The 17,512-nt window shown below is 37.9% G+C and overlaps 1 pseudogene; it reads right to left on the bottom strand.

Annotated features, from left to right (window-relative positions):
- Positions 1–13,246: 13,246 nt before the first annotated feature.
- On the bottom strand, positions 13,247–16,325 carry LOC121799672 (annotated as a pseudogene).
- Positions 16,326–17,512: the final 1,187 nt, after the last annotated feature.

Genomic DNA, 17,512 nt, shown 5'->3' with positions numbered 1-17,512 from the left:
ACGTATATTAAATATACACATTATTTATATAATAAATACTATATTAAGGTATGTAAAATATATAATACAATATTTATATGTATAAATTAAATATTGTATTACATATACCTTAGTACATATTTTACACATCTGAACACTCTCCTTTAGTCAATTTTAACATTATTCATTTATTTTATAAATTTAATTTCTACAAATCACTTAAAAATAATACTCCCTCATCCACGAAAAATAGGGCACTTATTTATAATAGAATAGGTTTAGCTTTGAAAGACTTAGTCCCTTATTTATAATAGAATAGGTTTCTCATGTGATGGAATAAAGTATACAACGAAGGGATGGGATCATCTGCGGTGCAAAATGTCACTGCTGTAAAATTAATAGAAAGTGTGGATCTCTACATCATCCCTTGTTGTGCAGGGGATCCCCAGCCCAATGAAAATACAAAGTACTCTGCCATACCTTTATTTTGTTCGTCTTTCTCATCCTTACCTTTATTTCGTTCCCATCTACATTTCATCTCATTATCAATAACGGTTTCAGGGACAAAAAATACTTTGGAATACGCGTTCAATATTTATTTACTAATAATGTATGAGTTGACGTCCAATACTTACTACTAATGGTGAGAGTAATTGTCGCCTATAACGATATATGGCAACCCATATACTGAAACATTGAAACATATTTATTAGTACATTTGAAAAGTTATACTCTCTTCGTCTGAAGATAAGCTAGTCATATTCCTTTTTGAAGATGCCCACTATAAGTGAGGTCATTTCCTTTTTTAGCAAAAAATCTTCTCTCTTACTTTATTCTCTCTTTACTTCTTTTTTTTTTTCTCTCTCTATTTTAACTCTTTATATCAATTCCTTAAATCTTGTGCCCAAAAGAAATGCTTCGCTTATCTTGGGACGAATGGAGTATCAAAATAACAAAATTAAAGATTTTTGATTCAAATAATAATATTACATTAAATGAAAAGTATATTGATCAAAATTGTTAGTTTTTTTCAAAATAAATGAAATCAGTAGCAAAACATAGTTAATTAGACATAACATGACGGGATATAACAAGATAATGAACATGACTTGATCTTAAGAATGAAGGAAGAAAAATATTATGGAGAGAAAGATTTTCTGTTATTGAATGAATAATGAATTACAACTGATCACCACCTTATATACTAAGATTGTGATGGTGTACATACAACAAAGGCATACGATAACATCTCTATGCAACTAACAAACTAACATAACAGCCTAACAGATTACCGCCAATGCCAACGGCTAGTACAGCTCACTGACAGCTGTAGAGACTTGAGCTCGGATACACTACATGCATGAGCATGAGATGAGGCTGCTCGTGTCTTGCAGATGAGCTATCTCTAATAGGCCCCCTCAAGATGGACTATATAGGCTTTTAAAGTCCATCTTGGTAAGTAGAGTGTGAAATGGAGCTACAGCCAAGGGTTTGGTGAAGACATCAGCTAGCTGATTGTTGTTGTGAACATGTATTGTTGTGATTACTCCTTCAAGTATCTTGTCACGAACCGTATGGCAATCGATCTCGATATGTTTCGTACGTTCATGGAAGACCGGGTTAGAGCTAATATGGACCGCAGCTTGACTGTCACAATAAAAGGAACCGGCTTTTTTATGTCTATACCAAAATCCTTTAGTAATGCGATTATCCATACTACTTCACAACAAGCAAGGGCCATAGACCTGTATTCAGATTCAGCAGATGAACGAGATACCGTGTGTTGCTTCTTGGACCTCCAAGATATCAAGGAAGTACCAAGAAATAGGCAAAAACCAGAAATGGATCGTCGGGTATCAGGGCAACCTGCCCAATCTGCATCAGAAAAGATGCCGAGTGAAAGATCAGCTTGTGAAGAGTAGAACAAACCATGGCCTATAGTTCCTTTCAAATACTTGAGGACTCTCTCAGCAGCAGCTATAAGATGATCTGAGCAAGGTTTTGAAAGAAATTGGCTCAGTTTGTTAACAACAAAAGTGATGTCTGGACGTGTGATGCATAGGTATACAAGTCTTCCAATGAGCCTTCTGTATACTGTGGGATCCTCTAGTTGTGGTCCTGCATCAGCTTGTAGCTGTTTAATGGAGTCCATGGGAGTGGATGCAGGTTTACAGCCAAGCAACCCAGCATCAGAAACCAAATCTAAGGCATATTTGTGCTGAGAAACAAAAATGTCAGATTTATTCCTAGCAATCTCAATGCCAAGAAAGTATTTGGGGTAGCCCAAATCTTTGAATTTGAAATGCTCAGCAAGGAAGGTCTTGAAGTCAGATATCAAGGATGCTTCACTACTTGCTACAAGAATATCATCCACATAGATAACAACTCCAAAATAGATGCCAGAAGCAGAGTATTTGTAGAAGAGGGAATGGTCAGAGGCTGACTGAGTTAAGCCAAAACCTGAGAGGACTTGAGAGAATTTGAGGTACCATTGTCTGGATGCCTGCTTGAGACCATAGAGGGACTTAGTGAGTCTACAAACGAGCTGTCCAGATCCTGGTGGAGGATCAGTAATGATCAAGCCAGGAGGTAGAGTCATATAAATCTCTTCTTCTAAATCTCCATATAAAAAGGCATTGTTGATATCAAGGTGAGCAAGGGTCCAACCCTTTATAGCTGCAAGAGACAACAATAATTTGACTGTTGTGAGTTTAGCAACAGGGGAAAATGTGTCATGATAATCAACACCAGCTTGTTGAGTGAATCCCTTTGCCACCAAACGGGCTTTATACCTCTCCACAGAAGCATCAGCCTTAAATTTTATTTTGTACACCCATTTGCAAGAAATGGGGACTTTACCCGGTGGTAGATAAGTGATGAGCCAAGTATTGTTTCTGATCAAGGCTTGCAGCTCTTCTTGCATAGCCAGAACCCATTCTTGGCTTTGAGAGGCCTTTTTATATGTAGAAGGTTCAGAGAGGGTAGAGAGCAAGATGATGAATTGCTGATAAGGCTGAGATAATTTGGATAAGGAAAAAAAAGATGAGATTGGATATTTAGAGGTGGAGACAGAATTACAAATGTAATCTGTTAGATGTGAAGGAGCTTTCAATTTTCTGCCAGATTTTGAAGTTTGTGGAGGAATGAGAGGATCAGAAAAAGGAGTTTACTGAGGAATGAGAGGATCAGAAATGGGAGGATCAGTATGAGTGAGAATAGGAAGGTCAGATTGTGGATCAGAAGATAAGGGAAATTCAGTCTCATGAAAAGAGACATTTCTACTGATGAAAATTCATGAGTGTCAAGGTCCATGACTTTGTATCCTTTGTAGCCTGATGGATATCCAATGAAAATGCACTTAACAGCTCTAGGAGAGAATTTATTTTTGCTCTTATCCAATGTGGATGCAAAACAAAGACATCCAAAGGATCTCAGATTTGAATAAGATGGAGTTTTCTTGAATAAGGCTTGGAAAGGAGTTGTGTTGTCTGGAAGCACAGAAGATGGAGTTTTGTTGATGAGAAAAGAAGCTGTTAAGATGCATTCCCCCAGAATGAGATGGATAAATGAGATTGAAAGAGGAGACTACGGGCTACATTGAGGAGGTGCTGATGTTTCCTCTCAACTCGGGCATTTTGTTGTGGAGTTTCCACACAAGAATGTTGAGCTATAGTCCCATATGAAAATAGAAGAGAATGGAGGTTAAGCTCAGGGGCATTGTCACTCCTCATCACTTTTATTTTCTTGGAGAATTGAGTGTTTACAGTGGCAAAAAATTGGGTGAGAACTGGCAGAACTTCAGATTTGTGTATGAGAAGGAATGTCCAAACAAATCGTGAGAAGTCATCCACTATGGTTAAGAAGTACTTAAAACCATCATGTGTAGGGGTGGAAAAAGGTCCCCATACATCACAGTGAATCATATCAAAAATCTCAGATGATTTGTATGTTGAAGTGGGAAATGGGAGCTTCTTTTGTTTTGCAAGAGGACATATGTGACATGCAGTGAGTTGAGAGTTTGATGGAGACAATATGTTGGATAAAAGTCTCAATTTATTGAGTGAAGGGTGTCCTAAACGTTGATGCCATAGATCAAGGCTTACAACAGAATTTACAGAAGCAGAATTAAGAGAATGAGTTACAGTAGAACTTGAACAAGGCTGAATTGCTTCTGAAAAATCAAAGATGTACAGGTTTCCAACTCTATTACCCTTCCCAATCACTGTCCCCAGTGAAGCTTCCTGAATTGTGAAGGCATTATGAGTAAAGATGACAGTGCAAGATGAGGAATGAGTGAGGGCACTGACAGATATGAGATTGAAAGAAAAAGATGGAACATATAGAACTGAAGTGAGAGTAATTAGAGAAGTGAGTTGTATTGTACCTAAATGAGTAACAGGAGCTGTGTTTCCATTTGGGAGATTGACAGAGGCATTTTCAATAGGTGTGGCAGAATTGAAGAGAGATTGATCAAAGCACACATGATGAGTTGCACCTGTATCTAGAATCCAAATAGATGAAGTGGAACATGAAGATGAGATAGAGTTTATGTAAGGAGTGAAGAAAACAGTACCAGAAAAATTGCTGGATGATGAAGGCTGAGATGTGGACTGAGCAGAGAGGTCATTAGCTGAGGTGTTTGCTGGATTTGGAAGGTTATGGAGTTGCTGACTCTGCAGAAGGCTGATGAGCCGTTGATACTGATCAATACTTGGCAAACTTGCAGTGTCTTCAACAAAATTAATAGACTTCAGCTGTTGAGAAAACTGATTTCCAGACTGATTTCCAGCAAAACCAGATTTATGTGGATTAAAACCAGAGGATGGAGTAGGTTTGCCTCTGCCTCGAGCAAAACCTGGAGGAAATCCATGGAGGAAGAAGCATTTTTCCACTGGATGATTTGTTTTACCACAGTGAGAACATAAATATCTGTTCAATCCTCTGCCAAATGAAGATGTGGTATTAGCATAGGGTAATTCACTAGTGGTTGGGATACGAGGAGTGTTAGAAGATAGAGTATTCCATTGATGAGTCTCTGTCTTTCCTCTTGAATAACTGATAAGTCGTATTCTAGGCCTTCGGTTACTGGTCAGTATGACAGGGTTTAAATGATTATATTTGCAAGCAGTTGCTCAAAGTGTGCAGGATAAGTGTTCTGGCCAGTAGGGAAGTTTCACGGAGTGTTTCGGGTAGAAAAAAGCGCCAGCATGGTCTCATACTGATCCGTATACGTGCTAAAACGGCTTGAGATAGAAGAAGACGGATAGCTGGGACGGATTACCCACAATTAAGGGCAAAGAAGTCAAATTGCAGCGAGGATTTACCCTAAAATCAAGGGTAGCCTCCCTATAAAAGGTAGCCAAGTTGGAGAGAGAAGGAGCCGATAGACTTCATTCACCATCATCTTAGGTAGAGAGTTCTCTCGTAATTTCAGTCTTTCAGCCGTGTCCCACTTCTTGCCTCGCCGAGCCATGATCACCTGACGTTCAGAATGTTCCCGAGTTCCAGTCATCGTCCGTTCCAGTTAGCTAGATCGTAGTTCCAGTCAGAGATTTTATCGCCCGGAGTGGCAAAACAATCTTTAAATTGCTTTCGTAGTTTAATTAGTTTCTCCGTCTTTACGTTGGATTTCTGTTACATTTTGGGATTTTGTTGTTTGAAATGCTTGCTTTGGATATCCGAACGTGTTAATGCTATGAAGTTGATTTCCGTTTCGTTCATTGTAGTGTTCTTTTTCTTTCCTTGTCTAGTTAGCTTAGATCTAAGATTTCTCGGTGTTTTAAGTGCTAAATCTCTAAATTCTGTTACGTAACAAATTACTTTAGGATAGGTAAACAAGTACTATTTGATCTGGAAGTAGATCGTTGCATGCAAGGCTTCGTTTTATTTTCTGAATCAATCTTTCATGTTGACCAGCATGCAGAGTCCAGTTCATTCAGCGTTTGATTTCAGATTTGATTTCTTAGTTTTAGATCTGTGTTCGCGAGTTGTTAATCTGCGTTTGCCGGGTTGGATCTGGAATTGTTATCTGAGTTTAATTTGTGTTGTTGGAGAAGATGATGTCTACATCCAGATTGGGGACCACCTTACTTTTATTTACTTTTGCTTTCTTTTGTCCTTCACCTCTGGTTGTACCTTGCAGATCTGTCAGCCTAGTCACCACTACCTCCACTACACTCTGAATATTCTGTTTAGCCAAAAATAGAAATACCGTCCTTTCCAAACAATTTCTGTTACACCATGTCCCCTCATTTCCACGTACAGCAGTTGCATTCCATGATCTGCTCCCCCCATCCTAGTCAGTAGGACGCCACCCTTTAATTACTCGCCTAGGTAGAAACTCAACCCGAGCGTGGTAGCTAACCAACCCTCCAAAACATCACCGCAGTAGTTAAACGCACCATCTCTGTGGGATTCGACCCTTACCTCCACTATACTGATCAGTAGAAGTGGGTTGAGGAATCTTTGAAGACGAGGTCTAGGCTTAGTTAGGATCTTTATCCTGCCAGTAGGATATATCCTCACTTGAACGACACCTACGCACCTCGTAGACCTCTTCAAATGGCGCCGTTGCCGGGGATGGATGGCGTTTTATATACTATTGTGTGTGATACTTTGGCGTAAATATTGTGTATAATTTTTCTCTTTTTCTTTTGTTTCAGTTTATGAGAAGCAGTTCGGATCCTAATCCGTGGAAACCGAAGATACTTCAGCGAGGATCCATACTTGTGACCACTCGTTCTGGCCTGTCAACAACTCTGTCTGACCTAGACACGAGTAGCGACGAAGAACAGGACACCATAGAAGGACCAATTCCGTGGAGTTACCACTGTTGGAAGGCAATCCAGGAATGGCTGCCAACATGGACGAAGATCCAGAGATCGGTACGCTGAATGCGCATACCGAAGGAGAACCACCGCAAGCATCGTGGTCACCCCGGGACAGACTGCTTGTGACGTGAAGCCTCATGTCATAGCGATTCTACCTACATACTGGCGGGAAAAGCTATGAAGGGCCGTATGAGTTTCCTTCACGAATTTTGTAAGATTTGTAGAGCGCAGAGAAGACCAGCAGGAGCGACTGAAGATGATTATAGGCTGAAAGCTCTGCATTTGTGCTCAAGGGGGAAGCTAACACCTGGTTCATGCGCCTGCCCCCCAACTCTATTGAGACTTGGGCCGATTTCAAGTCAGCATTTCTGGGCGAGTTTTTTCCGTCATCCAAGACAAGCGCGCTGAAGAGAGAAATAACGAATGTGAAGCAAGGATATGACGAGCCCTTGAGCGACTATTGGGCAAGATACATGGGTCTTTTGGAATCGTGTCCCAACCATCGCATGGCGGACATTGAAGTACATCATACTTTCTACGAGGGCAATGAACGCGGTAACCAAAGACCTGGCCAATTCATCTTCGGGAGGAAGCTTCACGCAATTACGGGTCAGCGAAGCAAAGAGAGTCCTAAGGAAGCTACTGAATGCAAAGAAAGAGTATGACCATTCAAGGGAAGGATACAACCGAGAGCGGGCTGCTGTTGCATCGACTACTGATCAGGAGAACAAGCTGGAGCAGAAAATGGACTTGAAGATGGATGAAGCTGAAGAAGTCACTTTTGAGTGCCATCGAGAAGAACACCCCACCACCTCCCCCATCTGGGAATTACAAGGGTGCAGAACAGGGGAATCAAGGGGCCCAATACGAGCATCCGAATGACTTGATCAGTACGGAGCAAGCTAACGCTGCTGGGTATTTTAACCAGAATGGGAATTGGATCCAGGGGAGACAACGGGACGCACCATGGAGGGACCACCCGAATTTTCGATGGGGAGAAGGGAACCAAAACCAGAACCAAGGTCAAGGCCAGAACCAATATAACCCTTACCCGAACCAAAACCCTAACCGTGGACCAGCAAACCCAGACCTTCCAGCCCAACTGGTCAGGAAGAAACCAACAAGCCCAAAACCATAACCCACAAAGCTCAAACTCGAACCCTGTTTACGTGCCACCCCACCAGAGAAATTCCAAAACTACCAAAATCAACCAAACCAAGCATCCCAACACCATCAGAACCAGAATCAATTCCAAGCCCAGCACCAGAATCAATATCCTCAAGATCAGTACACTCCTCCTGCCCAATATAACCAATACCCGCCTAATCAAGGACAGCAAACCTTCCAGAACTATCAACACCAAGGGCCGGGTCATTTCCAAAAACTCGAACAGGCCGAGGCCATGGTAGATCTAGTATAGATAAAGGTCAGTACCGGGTATGGAACACAGGAATAAGCTTGAATTGATATCATAACTAAGCGTCATTATACTATTAAAGGGACACAGAGATTTTGATTTAGGATTTTATAAAATAGATAGAAATAAATAAACAAATAACAAAAAAAAATAAAAAAATAATAATAAAAAGCAGGCTAAAGAATGTAGAATTTTAGGATCCAAAAAACACAATCGACTTCCTGAATACGGTCTCCAGAGCTATTAAGTCGATCACAATTATAGATTAAACCCCCTCCCGAGGTGAGAAACCTGTAGATTAGGTGATAGGATTGAAGGTCCCCTTCTAACCCTTGAACCCTTAACTCCTAAAAGCATATAAGATCAAAGACCTCACTCAGAACCTCAACTCTCTCGAGTTCTATTGAATTAAGGTGTGAATTATCCCTTTTTTCCAAGTCAATTATTTCGTCTCCCGAGTACTCTAATCAACTCTAACATGTATTCAAGAGGTAGCTAATCAATTGAACATAGAAAGCACCAGATAAATCAAATAACTGCAAGAGCTAACAAGGAAAATCAATCGAATATTTTACAAAAAATTCTACAAAAGATGTTTACTCATAGACAAGTAAAAACTACAATTAAGTACGAGACACGAAAGAAATTGATCTTCAATCTTCAGTCTTATCCTGCCTGGATCCGCAGATCTCCGCTCCAATGGAAGATTGATGAATTTTGTGTGTATTTTGGAATGGAAAAGAGATGTGGAGATGGAGAAGGATTGGATGCTCTGAGATAAAGATTATGAATTACGTTCAGATGTATTTATAGGCTGAAAAAAGGTTTATTTTTGATAAAATTTCGTGCCCTACAAGAAATAGGAGAGATTTGGCTTCACAATATAATAATTTCTTTTATTCCCTGAATTCCCGCCTAATTTCCGCCAGATTTTGACTGCACTGCGCGATATTGTAAAATGACCATAACTTCTCCACAGAACTCTGATTTAGATGTTTAAGGTATCCACGCGAAGGTCTTTCGAAGACGAAGAGACTGGTATCTAGTAGGCACTGATTGGACTTCAAAATCTCTTCCAGAATGGGCTCGAACAGAGGCTGCTGCACTTTGGCCTTTTTTTTCACATTTTTCTATCTTTTTCTATCATTTATCAACAAAAAATCAAAAATACCAAATGTATAACATATGCAATTTAAGAACATAATTTGCATGATTGACATTTAAAACAAGTCAAATCTAGTCCTTAAAAACATTCAAAATCTGTGTTTGTCACGGAGTAGTAGCAGCGACGGTCGGCGCAACAGCCGCAGCAAAGAAGAGTGGCGAAGAGGAGGAGAGCAACATCGGTCAGCACAGCAGCAGAGAAGAATGGCGAAGAGGAGAGAACAACATAAGTTCTTTTTAGTGAGAGCTGCTGCGATTAGTTAGTGAATAAGGGTTTTACAGTTTTAATTTTAACTTTTAAATTGTTTGATGGTTTTTTACTGTTTCATAGGAGTATTAACTTTTAAGTTGTTTATAAATGATAGATTAAAATGAGGAGGGAACATCTTTTTAGTACATCAATTATTCTAAATGAGCAAATTTGGTCCGTAACATTTCATAATATCTTTTTAAGGTCAATCAACTATAAGTTAATATCAATTCAACTACTTTTTGGCTAATTCCAATATTTTCATGACCAAAGTACCCTTAAGGTCAATGAGGGAATTCAATCTATTTACCCTCTCATTTGCATTAAAGTATGTAATTTGGTATAGTTGATGTACCAAAAAATATGTCCCCTCTAATTTTAATTTCAAAAAATAAAAATATCTTAATGATATTAATATTTTATTACTATTAATTATTTACGTTTAGTTTTACTTATTTGTAATATTTTAAATCATTGTACTATATTTAATATAATAGTTAAATAACTTAGATATAAATATATGTAAACATTATATTTATACAATATTTGTATATAAAAGTAGTTCAATTTATTAGATGGAATATTAATTTTTCAATCTTAAAGCTATATATAGAATATGTTATTTTTAAGTACAATACAAAATTGATGATTAAAAATAAATTAAAATTTATTAACATACATAGAATCTTAAATAATTAAAGAGCTAAGTTTTATTTTATCTACTCTTATGTAGTAATTGTAGTCTAAAAAGATTAGTTTGAAATTATCAATAATCAATTAATAAAAAAGACAATGACATTCTTAGTTGAATACATGGTTAATTTAAATCTATGATTGTTTAATTAAATAAAAAATCAATAGTCGCTATCAATTATTTAATATCACAATGTCGCGTCTTAATATTATCATTAGGCCATTTACTACACCATGAAAACTGTTTATAGTTCTCATATCTATTCCATTGACTATTCGTGAATCATATTTTCTACTATTTTTTTAAATTTTTATTTCAATGTAGTATATATTATATATTATGATTAACTTAAATTTTCAGTTTAATAAATTACGAGATTCATTAAAATAAAATATTTATCTTAATTTTATCTAAATAATTGATAATGTAACCATATAAAAGTATTAACTAGCACTAGAAAGTATATCATAATATTCAAATAAGGTATGATATATATTAATAATAGTAGTATAAGATCTATTAAACTTAATCCCAAATAAATTAGAAGAAAGAAAAAAGTAGGTGAATAAATAGATTGAATTACCCCCCTTGGCCTTAGAGGTACTTTGGTCATGAAAATATTGGAAATAGTAAAAAAGTAGTTGAATTGATATTAACTTATAGTTAATGGACCTCAAAAGATATGAAATGTAACGGACCAAATTTGCTCATTGAGATAGTTGATATATTAAAAAAGATGTTCCCTCTAAAATGAATATAGTGAAAAAAAAAAATTCAATCACTTATTAGAGTTCTTCGGTTCTAACCGAGAATCGCCTAAACCCATAACCTCTTAACCGAAATCGGACCTTGACCTTGTTTTTCGGTTCTCGGTTAACCAAGAACCTAAAAAATAAGGTTTGGTTCTCACCGAGAACCGTAAACCGTTTCCACACCCCTCTCTTAAATACATAACTAGAGAAAACAAATTTAGTTCATTATAAGAACGATTTTAGTTCATTATAGGAGCGATTTAGTTCACTACTATCTCCGTCCTACTTTAGGAGTCACATTTGAGTTCGACACGGATTTTAATAAATGTAAAGGTAATGTGTGTGAAAAAAGATAGTGGAATGTGATCCTAGTTGTTGATTGTCGCAATATTTGTTCTTCATTTCAGATCCTTCTTTAAAGAAGGAAAATTATTGATTGTCGCAATATTTGTTATTCATACCAGATCCTATCTAACTTTCAAGTGCTAATTTGAAAATAATTCTAAATTGTCAAAACTATAAAAATTTTTACCATATTTACGTGTTGGGTAAAAAATATTTATATTAGGAGGATGGATATCTCATGTGCCTTTGTCAAACATCAATAACTGCAAGTGGCGATCACCAAGAGGAACTACCTCGATTCCTCTTTGGTGTCGTAGTGATTTTCGTGTTTTTCTAAACCTTAATGTATTTGTTGCTAGTGAAATCAAAACACTGAAAAGGATGAAAATGAACAGAAGAAATAAAAAGTAGTCGAAGAGTACAAAAAAACAGTAGAAATCAACGGCGGATCCAGGATATAATACTCGTGGGGTCGGACATAGTGAAAAATATATTATATATTTATTTAAATATTTATTATTTTAAAAAATATAATATTTAAATGGAGTAATATTTTGAAAAAAAATACATTAAAATTTAAGTAATATTATCTTTCATTATACACTTTAGTTGATTCTTACTAATAATACCCATATCACAAATTTATGTGCGTTCGGATAGTTTGTATTCTAAAGTATTTTAATTTTAAATTTGTGATACGCCATGTAATTTACGAACACTATCGTGTTGATTAACTTTTTAGCCAAAGTATATATTTCTAATATGCAAATGCAGACCAATCCTAATAAAACAGAGAAGGGTGACTTAAATTGCAATAAAAAATATTACTACCTCATGTCCAAAAATAGATAAATTCTAAAGTTTCTTTTTTAAGAGACCCGCCAAAATGGAAATAGTTTCTATTTTTAAAATGCGGAGGTGATATGTAATAAAATTTGTATTCAATACTTATATTGTATTTTTTGATGACTTAAATAGACTGAATATCAATGACACCAAATTTGAAAATTGATAAATTTAAAGTACTATGAACATAAATAATGAATATATTTATTCAGCTGTGATGATTTTTATATAAAAAAATATTCGATACAAAAAATAACTTAATTTGTGGAAGTCCAAATCCCCACATTTTTAAAGCCCAAATCTCATATTACTGAATGAAGACCGAACGAATCTCAAAACACAACGCATCTTCTTCCCTAAACTTCTCTTCTGCAAAATTCTCAGTTCTTCTCTTTCTTTCTTCCAATTTCTTATCGAAATCTTATCAATATTTTATCTACGATAATGATGTATATGTATATCTTTTCTTCTTTGTTTCTCTTTTTTAGTTTCATTGTCTTATTTGCTTCGGTTATGTGGAGAAGGCTGCCGTGGGGTCGGAGGCAAGGTTTTTTAGGGTCAGCACGCTGAGTAGTGGTATTTACTGGTGGTATTCATGGACCCATGGTAGGGTCGGCCGACACGCCCGACCCCACCTGGATCCGCCGCTGGTAGAAATGGAAGTTGCAGTAACAAAATGAGCGAAAATTTTGATATGAGGTATTGTGTAAGAATCATAATGTGTAAAAACATAATTATATACTCTACCTATTTAGAGCATGTTTGATAGTACTAAGTTATGAATAGGGTGATCCTGAACAACATATTGACCTGTAAAATTACAGTATCTCTTTGTTTGGTAGTACATCTTAGAATTAGAGGTTTGTAATTCAATTTAAGATTACCAAAATTAACAAAAGAAAAGCTATAAAAACATGTTTTAAATAAGGATAACAGAAACGCAATAAGTAACGAAAAATAAAAATACTATAAAACACAAAAAGCAAAGTCATACTAACATACGCCATCGGCGATCCAGAATCCAATTCTGGGAGCCAAAATCGCACAACAAATACCAAAAGACTGAAATTATAAGAAAGATAGCTTTAAGACCAACATTAAATAAGAGGTTCTTGAAAGAAATAAAACGAGAGATGATATAGGGAGTGAACGTAGTTCACTTGGCACCCTTCTTGGCTGCAGCCTTGGTCACCTTGGCTCCTGATGGGTCCTTCTTCTCCACGCTCTTGATCACACCAACAGCAACAGTCTGACGCATGTCCCTAACAGCAAACCTTCCAAGAGGCGGGTACTGCGAGAATGTCTCCACAACCATGGGCTTGGTCGGAATCATCTTAACCATACCGGCATCACCATTCTTCAAAAACTTAGGCTCCTTCTCAGCTCCTTGCCAGAACGTCTGTCAATCTTGGTCAGGAGCTCAGAAAACTTCACAGCAATGTGTGAAGTGTGGCAATCGAGGACTGGAGCATAACCGTTTCCTATCTGACCAGGGTGGTTCATGATGATGACTGGGAAGTGAAGTGTTGCAGCCTCCTTGCAGGGTCATCCTTGGAGTTTGATGCAACAAAACCACGCTTGAGATCCTTGACAGCAACGTTCTTGACGTTGAAGCCAACATTGTCACCTGGGAGAGCTTCCTGGAGAGCCTCGTGGTGCATCTCAACAGACTTACCTCAGTGGTCAGCCCAGTTGGTCCGAAGGTGACCACCATACCAGGCTTGATGACACCAGTCTCAACTCTTCCGACTGGCACAGTTCCAATACCACCAATCTTGTAGACATCCTGAAGTGGGAGACGGAGAGGCTTGTCTGAGGGCCTCTTGGGCTCCTGGACAGCATCAAGAGCCTCTAGAAGAGTTGGGCCCTTGTACCAGTCAAGGTTGGTCGACCTCTCAATCATGTTGTCACCCTCAAATCCAGAGATAGGCACAAATGGGATCTTCTCAGGGTTGTAACCAACCTTCTTCAGGTACGAAGAGACTTCCTTAATGATTTCATCGTACCTTGCCTTGGAGTATTTAGGAGTGGTAGCATCCATCTAACAAAAATACCAAAAAAATGTGAATAACAGTTCCAGGTAACAGTTGACATTTTTATTTCTAGGTCAATTACCACAAAAAAAAATTAGTACCAATTATTAAATCTTTTCACTTTAGATATACAGTTAAGATCAGTGTTATCAATCTCGTATGGCGGTTCGCCTAAAAACCGCCACAGGGATATGGCATATTAGTATGGCGGATATGGCGGTCATTAATTAAATAAATAAAATAATACTTATTATTTATACATAATTCAAAAATTGAAAAATAACAAAAATATATCATCTAAAACTCTTAAAACAATTAATAAAGCATAAAATACAGCTCTAACATCCATGTTTCTTGCATAATGCCCCATTCCTAAATGGGGTACACACACAATGTTGTCAAATGGCGGATATGGCGGTGCTATGGCAGCGCCATGTTGCTATAGCATTTCCAACAAGAACGCCATGCCATAGCGCCATGGCGCCGCCATATCCTCTATTTGATAACATTGGTTAAGATTAACAATACTCGAATCAATATATAATGCATGCATTACAGAAGGCGTAGGCGCATACAATACTACACAAACAAAAGGACTGACGGGATTCGAACCCATAGCTAACGCCCTGAATCAGGTGGGCTCTCCCAAATTGAACTACAGTCCAAAATATTCACAACAAGCTGTCTACAATGAAGGGCCACTCCTCGTTTTGATTTACCAAACATCCATAACACATGAAGGTAAATCACGGAGCATCAAATTCATATAGAAGACAAGCAGTGACATATCAAGTAATATACAGTATAATTACAAATAACACATAACTGAAAGAATAATTGGAACAAAATAGTTTTTGCAATGATATACCTTGTTACAGCAACAGATCATTTGCTTCACACCAAGAGTAAAAGCCAGAAGAGCGTGCTCACGGGTCTGTCCATCCTTGGAGATTCCAGCTTCAAAACCACCGGTTGTAGAATCAATGATGAGCACTGCGCAATCTGCCTGTGAGGTTCCTGTAATCATGTTCTTGATGAAATCACGATGTCCAGGAGCATCAATGACAGTGCAGTAGTACTTGGTAGTCTCGAACTTCCAGAGGGCGATATCAATGGTGATACCACGTTCACGCTCAGCCTTGAGCTTGTCAAGAACCCATGCATACTTGAACGACCTCTTGTTCATCTCAGCAGCTTCCTTCTCGAACCTCTCAATGACACGCTTGTCAATACCACCAAGCTTGTAGATGAGATGTCCAGTGGTGGTCGACTTCCCAGAGTCGACATGTCCAATGACCACAATACTGATATGAATCTTTTCCTTACCCATATTTCAAACAGATTACTAGATCTGCAACAAAATAATAAACAAACGGAGTTAGATGAGATTATATACAGCTTATTAGATAACAAAAGGCTACTTGAACCAAAGAAATGAAAAACTAAATCATAGACCTAGTTAATCGAAAACGAAAGCAAGTATTAATTCATAAGACCATAATAAATATTTTCTTTTAATCCATAAAATCCAGATTAAAAAGAGAGCATATATTTCGTATCCCAGAGTTTGATTTACCAGCACCATATAACACTCAAATAACACTCAAACAACTTGACAATCGGGCTTAAGATTTATTAATAAGCCTCAGAAACTCAATGAAACATGCCTAAAAACTACTCATGAAATAAAGCAGGGACCAACCGACAAAAGTGCGAAACAATAAGACAAACGACATGCTGTGATAGATAATTAAGGATCGTATAAATTTATTCGGATTGTTCTACTAATTCAGAAACAAAACCGATCCATCTCGAGATTTAATGGAATTCCTCCACACACAAATCGATTTAGATAAATCAAACAGGCAGAAACAACCGAACAAATAAACAGATACAAAAAACAACATACGAGACGTGGAAGATAAGAAAAAGGAAAGCAATTTTTACCTTCAAGCAGCAATCGAGATATAGATGGGGGAGGAGAGGCGAAATGCGGAGTACACTACAGATAGTGGTGAGGAGTGCACAAATTTATATTAAGCAGCTAGGGTTTAGGTAGAGACATTTTTTTCGGATTGACTGTTATACCCCTGTGAGTATGTGTGACTTAGAGGTCCCCAAACCGAACCGAACCGAACCGGCGCGGAACCGCCACCGGCGGTTCCGGACCGGAACCATCGGCGGCGGTTCGAACCGTGACCGAAACCGCCGGTTCCCCCGGGCCGGTTCAAGTTTCAATTTCATGCAAACCGTAACCTCCGGTTCCGAACCGGCGGTTCGACGATTTTCCGATAACTTTTCAGGCCTATTTCCGGCCTACACCCTAGCCTTTTCAGAAACCCGCCGGTTTTCGTCAGAAATCGTTGACGAAACCGGCGGTTCCGACCCAAAAACTGCCGGTTCCGGCGGTAAACCGCCGGTTCCGGTGGATTTTCAAAATTTTGAAATTTTGAATTTTTTTTTATTTATTTAATATAATCACATTTTTCCCCTATAAATACCAATTCCTCTTCATTTCTACTCACCACGTTCTTGTGTTAACAAATCTTTCTCTTCTCAATCTCAATTTATCTATTCTCAAGCCACCATTCTCTCTAATTGCTCAAGTTGTTTACGTTATTTGCGCTCATAATGTACTCACGTTGTTTACGTTATCATATCCACACAATCACACTACTCTCTAATCTCTATTCTCCACTTTCAATTTCCATAAATATCATGTCTTCATCTCGTCGTGGTGGTGATCGGGGCAAAGGAATTGCCTAAGATCAAAGTGATACTCGTCGTCGACGTGCCCCTACTAGAGCACAAGTTGCGGAGGAGGTGGGAAGGCGAGGCGCTCTTCCGCTCTTCGAGCGCAAGTAAGTTCTAATATGTTTTTGTTTTTTTAATTCATTTTATTAAATTCATAATTTCATTTTTTTAACATTTATGTGTCTATGTGTTTTATTTTTGTTAGTATTTTTACTTAATTGTATAATTTTCGTAGGAGGAAGAAGATCGAAATACGGTCTTGTTACTTGCCCTCGCTGACACCGACCAAGAAGGGGGCATTCACATTCAGCTTCGCATTTCGAATACGATGTGAATCTATCATCGGAGGAAGGCGATGATGTATCGCATCAATTCCCCCCTTCAAGCGCCGGTCAAGTTGGCGAAAATGATGAGGAGGCCGATGCTCCTCCTCCTTCAGGACGACAAA

This window comes from Salvia splendens, chromosome 4 (assembly GCF_004379255.2).
Source record: "Salvia splendens isolate huo1 chromosome 4, SspV2, whole genome shotgun sequence".
NCBI classification, from domain to species: Eukaryota; Viridiplantae; Streptophyta; class Magnoliopsida; order Lamiales; family Lamiaceae; genus Salvia; species Salvia splendens.
Note: the sequence above shows the minus strand (reverse complement) of the source record. Positions and strands in the feature narration are given on the sequence as shown.